Source organism: Pteronotus mesoamericanus, unplaced genomic scaffold (genome assembly GCF_021234165.1).
Source record: "Pteronotus mesoamericanus isolate MK-2021 breed Mesoamerican mustached bat unplaced genomic scaffold, CSHL_Meso_final contig_41, whole genome shotgun sequence".
In the NCBI taxonomy this organism is placed as follows: Eukaryota; Metazoa; Chordata; class Mammalia; order Chiroptera; family Mormoopidae; genus Pteronotus; species Pteronotus mesoamericanus.
Genome location: NW_026555152.1, coordinates 5,415,290 through 5,422,648, shown reverse-complemented (window position 1 = coordinate 5,422,648; position 7,359 = coordinate 5,415,290). Strand labels below are relative to the sequence as shown.

At 44.2% G+C, this 7,359-nt stretch overlaps 1 non-coding gene across 1 annotated transcript; it reads left to right on the top strand.

Moving 5' to 3' along the window:
* The first annotated feature begins 7,158 nt into the window (after window positions 1–7,158).
* On the top strand, window positions 7,159–7,359 carry LOC129073543 (small nucleolar RNA SNORA23). The gene has a single exon (XR_008529451.1). It is a non-coding gene; the product is annotated as a small nucleolar RNA SNORA23 (small nucleolar RNA).

Here is a 7,359-nt window from a genome sequence, read left to right as displayed (position 1 = left end):
AGCCATGATCTACAACAAATGCATTAACTGTCCTCCACAAGTTGATGTCATTGGCAAAATTAATCAACATAACTTTGATGTTTTCATGTAATCTTTAAAAAAAGAGCTTGGGCAACACAAAATTGGTATCAGTCTTTGTGATGCAGTAGTAGAGCCCTCCCTCCACCTTGACATTGAATAATGAATGTTCTTCAACCAGCTATAAAGTCACACTTGTACTGTTGCATGCAGCGCTTTGTAAATGACTCAGTTACAGCGTTTATCAAAGTGCATCATAATTACTTCTTTACAAAGCTGTGTCACTCACTAGGCTATGTTTCTCCAAGACAAGGACCATGTTTTATTCATTTCTGTGATTTCAGTGTCTAGCACAGCACAGTGGGTGTACATTGTATGTGTTGGGGCTGACTCATCTGGCCAACATTTCCTCGTCTACAGAGATAAGTATCAAGGAGACTCCTAAATCATCTCTTTCCCAAATGAAGGCACTTTTATCATGCATTTCAATCTGTCAAGAAATTAATGGGGTGTGAGGTTAACTGGACAAAAGTTAACTCCCCAGAATTATTTATTCTTCTCCTTAATGTACATGAAACATTAGCTTAATAACATATCATTGGTCTGGTAATCTAACCTAAACTTTCGTTGGGACTCAAGGTCACATTCATTGGTATATAATTTTTGGTGTCCACCTTGTTATGTGCCCCCTCAACTTTGCATATTCCCAGTCCCTTTGCTTCTCATCATTTCCTATGATTTCTCAAAGATTCCTAACCATCTCTATGCCTCTGATGCACCTCCCCTGGCTCCCTGGGAGGTCCTTGCTTGGATCTGCCTTATCTAAATTGATGGAAAACTTTCAATGCCTGTTGCCTATTTTCCCGCCTTCTTCTTCCTCTTCTTCCTCTTCTTCTTCTTCTTCTTCTTCTTTTTTTTTTTACAAAGAGGGGAAAAGAGGAAGAAATAGAGGGAGAGAAATACCAACATGAGAGAGAAACCTCGATTGGTTGCCTCTTGTACCCACTCTGACCTGGGATGGAACCCACAACCTAGGAATGTGCTCTGACTGGGAACTGAACCAGCGACCCTTCACTTTTCAGGACAATACTCAACCAATTGAACCACACTTCCCTGTTAACCAGAATTTGATATGGGTCTGTGCCCAGGTCTAGAAGAGAGGGTGAGAAAATCATCTGGGGTCTCATGCTCTCTCATGCATGGTCTGGGTCAAGGCAGGAGGCACTGCCAAGTGGCATGCAGGCATTTTTAAGCACTGCCTTCACCCTCAAGGACTCTTGAACAACAGAAGGAAAGGGACCTCCAAAAAATCATGGACACTGGATTTCCTGCTAACACTGGAAGGAGAGGTAGGATAAAGCTTGATGTGATAGAAAAGAAAAAAGTTGTTTATCTTTCCTCATGAGTATCTCAGAGCCAAAATATACTGTTACATAATCTTTCTGCTCTTCTGGCTTTAAGATCATTTTCACTGATAGGGAAAACAAAGGGAAAGAACCAGGATTGAATATCTGTCTTCACCAAACTGTCTTTTGTTATCAGGCCACCTGCCAAGCCAAGCTTCAAAGTTTCTGGGCTTTAGGCTTCCTGAATCTCATTTCAAAATTTGCATTACTCTGTCCTATGTGTCCATTTTCAGCTATATGCTTTGACCTTATACATTCATTCAACAAAGAGCTTCTGGGTGCCTGCTATGTTGTGTGTACACAGCACTCAACACAACAGGAAAAACCCATCAGCCTGGCCCTCATGGAGCTCACAGTCTATCAGGAGACAGACACAAAACAAGTCAAATATGTAAAATAATTGGTATGCTAGGGAGTGGTAACTGCTGTGGAGGAGAACAAAACAGAGAAGGGAATTGGGTGCTGGCACGTGAGGAACAGGGGAGTTGAGGTTTGAAATAGCGCTGTTTGGAAAGGTCTCACTGAGAGGCATGTCAATCACCTCAAAAGTGCAGGAGGTAGGGAGCAGACCATGCAGGTACCTGGGGAGCAGAGTTCCAGATGGATGGAACTGCAGGCCAGAGCTACAACCTATTTGCTTGTTCAAGGCCAGAGTGACTAGAGCCAAGAATTGGAACTTGTCCCATTAACATCAGAGTTTCCCAAAGAACCTGCTAGTTTCTCCTTCTCTGTGTCAGAATAGACTACTTTGGACTCTGGTGCAGGAATGCTTCAGCGGCCATTAGAGTAAGTGGGAAGACCTTTTTGTCCTATACTAGTGGCCTCAGGTGGCTATGCTTTCCAAGTTCTTAAAATCAGGCCACCCACTGTCATTGCGTTCCTTTATTACAGACATACTACCTAGTTATGGCCCATTACATAAAACATTCCCCACCCTGACCTCATGGGCACGAGGCCAAGAACACAAGCAATTGTTTTGATAAGGAACATAAACAGTAAAGGGGCACACAGAGAGATCTGGGCAGTTAATGGTGGGAAACAACATCCAAGCCCCACCTTGAAGAATGGACAGGAATGAGTGGACCAGGCAAAGAGGCGGGGAAGAGCATTATAGATAGCATGCCCAGGGTACCAGAGATTCTCACACACAATCAAGATACTCAGAGCAGTTCTGATGTCCTGAGGGGAGTCAGGCTATGGGATTGCTGGGGGTGATGGGGTGAAAGATGGTAGAGAGATGAACGTAGTGGTCAGCACAGCCCTGGTCAAGTCTGGTCTTGTCAAGCAGAACTGCATTCTAAATAGAGTGGGAGTCATTGAGCAGTTTGACCAGGGGAGTGTCACGGTCTGGTTGGCTGTCTCTGGTGACATCAGGTGAACATATTGGATAGAAGCTCAACTGGTAGCAGCACGACCTGTGGGAAATGACGGTGGCCTGTGCTTGGGCGGTGTCACAGGCACAGAGAGGAGTAGACAGATTCCAGCTTAGGTGCCAGGACTGTGGATTGCAGCACTGATGTGTTATCTGGTGTGAGGGAGAGGAAGGAGTTAAAGATGACACCCAAGTGTCAGGCTTGAAAACAGTGGGTTGTTGCCATGGGTCAGCACCTGCTCTCTTCTGAGCTCTCAGTTCTCATTCAGGTTCCTAGAGGCGGAGACTGAGGCAAGGATCTGCGCTCTGGATTTCTGGAGGGAGTGCTTTTGGAAGGATGGCAGTAAAGGAAGCAGGACAGGTCAGGGGGAAGCTAAGCAAGGGTGTGGTCTCACCTGGAGACTGAGTGCACAGGCAGCTCTGGAGTGTGAGTTGCACCCAGGTTTGTTACACCTTGAGACAAGGCAGTGATCTTTTGACCCTGTATGTCAGTCCATCGTTGTCTGTAAGCTGTCTAGGGTGCGGAAGAGGGGATGCTTCCAAATCACCCCTTGCTCCTGCCAAAGACAATTATCCCAAGAAGGGGTGACCTAAGAGTCCATACCAGCCAATATTCTCAGGTGCTAGGGGACAGGGGGACAGGTGCGCAGGCCAAGTGAAAGGGGTGTGATGGGACAACCACTCTACCCCCAGGCTCTTCTCACCTTTTGTTGACTTAGAAACCAGATAACCAAACTGACTTGGGGGATGTTGTGATCTGAATGTTTTTGACCCCCCAAACGACATGTTGAAGTTCTAAACCCGTATGTGTTGGTATTAGGAGGCAGGGCCTTTGGGGAGTAATTAGGGCATGAGGGTGGACACCTCATGAATAAGATGAGTGCCCTTATAAGAGGCACCACAAAGAGCTCCCTGCCCCCACCATGAGAGGATGAGGGAAGTTAGGAGACTGCAACCAAAACAGGATGCTCACCAGAAACCGACCAGACTGGCACCTCCAGTCTCCAGAACTGGGAGATATACATTTCTGCTGTTTATAAGCCATCCAGTTGTGGTACTTCATTACAACAAATGGCAGATGTACCAGTGAAGGCAAATTGCTCTGACTGAGGGCCTGATTCGCTTGCTAATGAGTGATTTCACAACTCTGGCTTTAGAAATCCGAATTTCTACTTCAGAAGGTTTTTCTGCTTCCCATCTAGTTCTTGTTTGTGTTTGAAATAGGTGAGGTTACTGAGAAAGTGAGTTCTGGATATGAGTTGTTTGGATCCCAGATAGACCACGCTAGTGTTACTGCGGGAGGACCCTCGTCTCAGTCTGCGCAAGCAGCGTCCTCAGGAGCTCAGGCAGTGGTACAACCTGTGTAGCCCTGCCCATGGGCATAGGGATGTTCTGAATTGCCACTCAAGAAATGCACAGAAACATCACCCTCTGTTAGCTCCCAGCACTGGCATTGTTTCTGGCTGAGGTGGAGCTGGCAGGGTAGTGGGAAGGGGTGCTGGACATGGAGCCCTCCAGGCTTGCCGTTCTGTGAAACTGCCCAGCACCAAACATGGATTACAAAGTCCCAAGTGCCCTACAGGAGGGAGGCCTGTGCCTGGCTCCCTCCCACGGTATGTAATGTGTAACTGTGACCTTGTTCCCCAGCTGGACTATGGCTCTTTCACAATATTGCTGGGACATGTCCAGGTTGCTGTGGGAACATGTGGGGGCTCTTCTGTCAAAACCCAGACCCCTCAGTCATGCTGCAAAGTAAACAGGATTGACAGGGCCAAGTCCCTGTTTTGCAGCTCACATGGCTCACAGGAAAGGGCTGGAAGGGACACTGCCTAACCCTGGGCCTGTTGCTGGGAGACGGTGCCTGTCCCTCCCTCAAGGAAGCTGTGCTCATGCACAGGACTCACTTAGTGGGAGCTAGGAAGGGAGTGAAGGGGCATGCAGGAGGAGGGATCAGGAAGACTATTGAAATCGGGGCACCCACTAGCCACCCCCTTTTCAAACACGGACAATCCCCACCGCCCTGCCATGGTTGTGCTTGGGCTTAGATGAGAGAATACCGGCAAATGCCGAGCCTGACACCTGACGCCTGTGCCCCTTAAATGGCAGCTGGTGAGGGCAGAAGGTAAACTACCTTTCTACTCACAGCTGGTGCCCTTTGCAGATTCACGGTGTCCTTGATGGCATTTGGCTCGGGGAGCTTGGTAAACATTGGAAACTCTGCTTCCTCCAAAGGGACTGTGCTCCCCTGCATTGCTTGTCCCTTGACACTCATTCTTATTACCGCCTTTTCAGTTTGCCTGCCATGCTCCCACATTACACAAGGGCTCAGCCTGTAGACACCTTTAATATTTGTAACTATGATTTGTGTACTCCTCTTCACGTGCCAAAATGGGAGATAAAAAATGAACTCTAGCGATGCATGATCATTGTAGAAAACTTAGATAATATAGATAAGCAACAACCAGAAACATAATTAAAATAATTTGGATTTTCCACCCAGAGACAACCACTGTAACATTGATTCCAAGTTTTTCCCTTGTAAATAAAAGTCCTTGTTCTTTAAATTGCTTTTCCAATTTATATATGCTGAACACCCTTCCAAATAAGTAAAGGTAGAACTATAGTCCACAGCACCATTTAAAACAGCTGTATAGTGCTCTTATATAGAATGTATTTTGCCATTATTTAGGAAGTTTGGATAGTTTTTCTGCTATAGACAACACTGCGGTGAGTAATCTTGTGCATTTATCCACTTGTTTCTTAAGAGCAAACTCCTGGAAGTGGTTTAACACAAAGGGTGTATATCTTTTGAAGGCTTTCGATGTATATTGCTGAGTTCCTCCGCAAATGTACGTATTTACTGTCCTCCAGTCTGAGAATGCAGGTCATTTTCCTCACACTCATGCCAACGCTGGTTATTAGTGTTTCAAAATGTTTTCCAACCCAATATATGAAAAATGCATTCTTGTCATGTTTTCTTCCATTCATGTGATTACAAATGAAATTTATCACTTTGACACTTATTGGCCATCTGTTTTTCTTATTTTATTAAATGCCTCTTCATTACTACTCTCAGCCATTTTCTCATGAGACTGTTTCTCATTCTTGGTTGACTTTTATGCGCTTTCTACCTACATTCTTATGCATGGACTATTCCCCTTAGTGTGGGGGAGGAACTACGGGGAGCGCTGTGGTGGAAGTGCTGTGAGGGGAGGCTCCCTCCAGGAGGCCTTTAAAGGACAGAGGTTGTTCCCAGTGGAGTTGGGGAGGCCTTGCGTTTGTTGTCCAAAATGGTACTAACAAAGAGGACTGAGACCGTGGGGCTGCAAGCACAACTTTTGGCTTTGGTGAGACACTGGGTCCAGATGCTATGAGGAGAGGGGTCGGACGGTGTTGCACTTCCTTGTGCCGGCTACACCCCTGGTCCTTAGACAGACAACATCTGCATTGTTCAGAAACCTCTGAGGCCCAAACCCAGGAGACTCAGAAGACTTGGCAAATATATAGACATAAAATTTACCATTTTAATCATTTTAGGCTGTACAGTTCATTGGCATTGAGTACATTCACATTGTTATACAACCAAAGAACTTTTTTACCATCTCAAACTGAAATTCTGTACCTATTAAATAGCATCTCACCATTTCTCCCTGCCCCCCAGCTCCTGGCAACCATCATCCTAATTTCTGTCTTTATGTATCTGACTACTCTGGTACCTTATATAAATGGAATCACACGGTATTTGTCCTTCTGTGTATGGCTTGTTTCACTGAGCATAATGTCTTCAAGGTTCATCCATGTTGTATCATGTGACAGAATTTCCTTCCTTTTTAAGGCTAAATAGTATTGCACTGAGTGTGTGTGTGTGTATCACATTTTTTTTTAGTTTATTATAAAAGTGTGCTTTATTATAAGGAAAATTTAAATATAACCAACAATACTAAAAATAATATAACTGACATTTACAGCCTCACTCAGAGTTCTTTATTAAAAAGGTGCTTTTCTTTTGCACTAGTCCATGAATAGTTAACAATCAGCTTAATGCAACAAAATAGGTAACTTGAAAAAGTGAATAAAGAATACAGAATGATGAACCAGATATCTAGGGTTTTTGTGGTTTTTATTAACATGGCTTTAAAAATAAAATTAAATAGAAAACAAGTCATCTTCATATAGTAAGCTTTCTCCCTGCAAGAAAATTTGCAAAATTGTTGCAACAGTGTTCTAAAATGTGGCTGAAGCTATACTTTGCATACTTTAACTTATGTATACATTACCTGGTTAATGTATTTTAACCATGTTTTCATTATACAAGTAAGACCATAAACATACTCAAATAAAACCACACTAGCCACAGAATAAATTTACCCATGTCTATATTTCTCTAAAATGTTTCGTAAAATGTAATTGGTCATTTAAAAGTGAACTGGTTATTGCATTCAGATTTTGCTATCCACACAAACATCATGCAGCCAAAGAGTAAGTTGGGATCATAGTACTGGTCTAGTGTTGTCTCATTGGACATAATTTTACACTGACCAGCCTCCAAATTCCCACACAGAA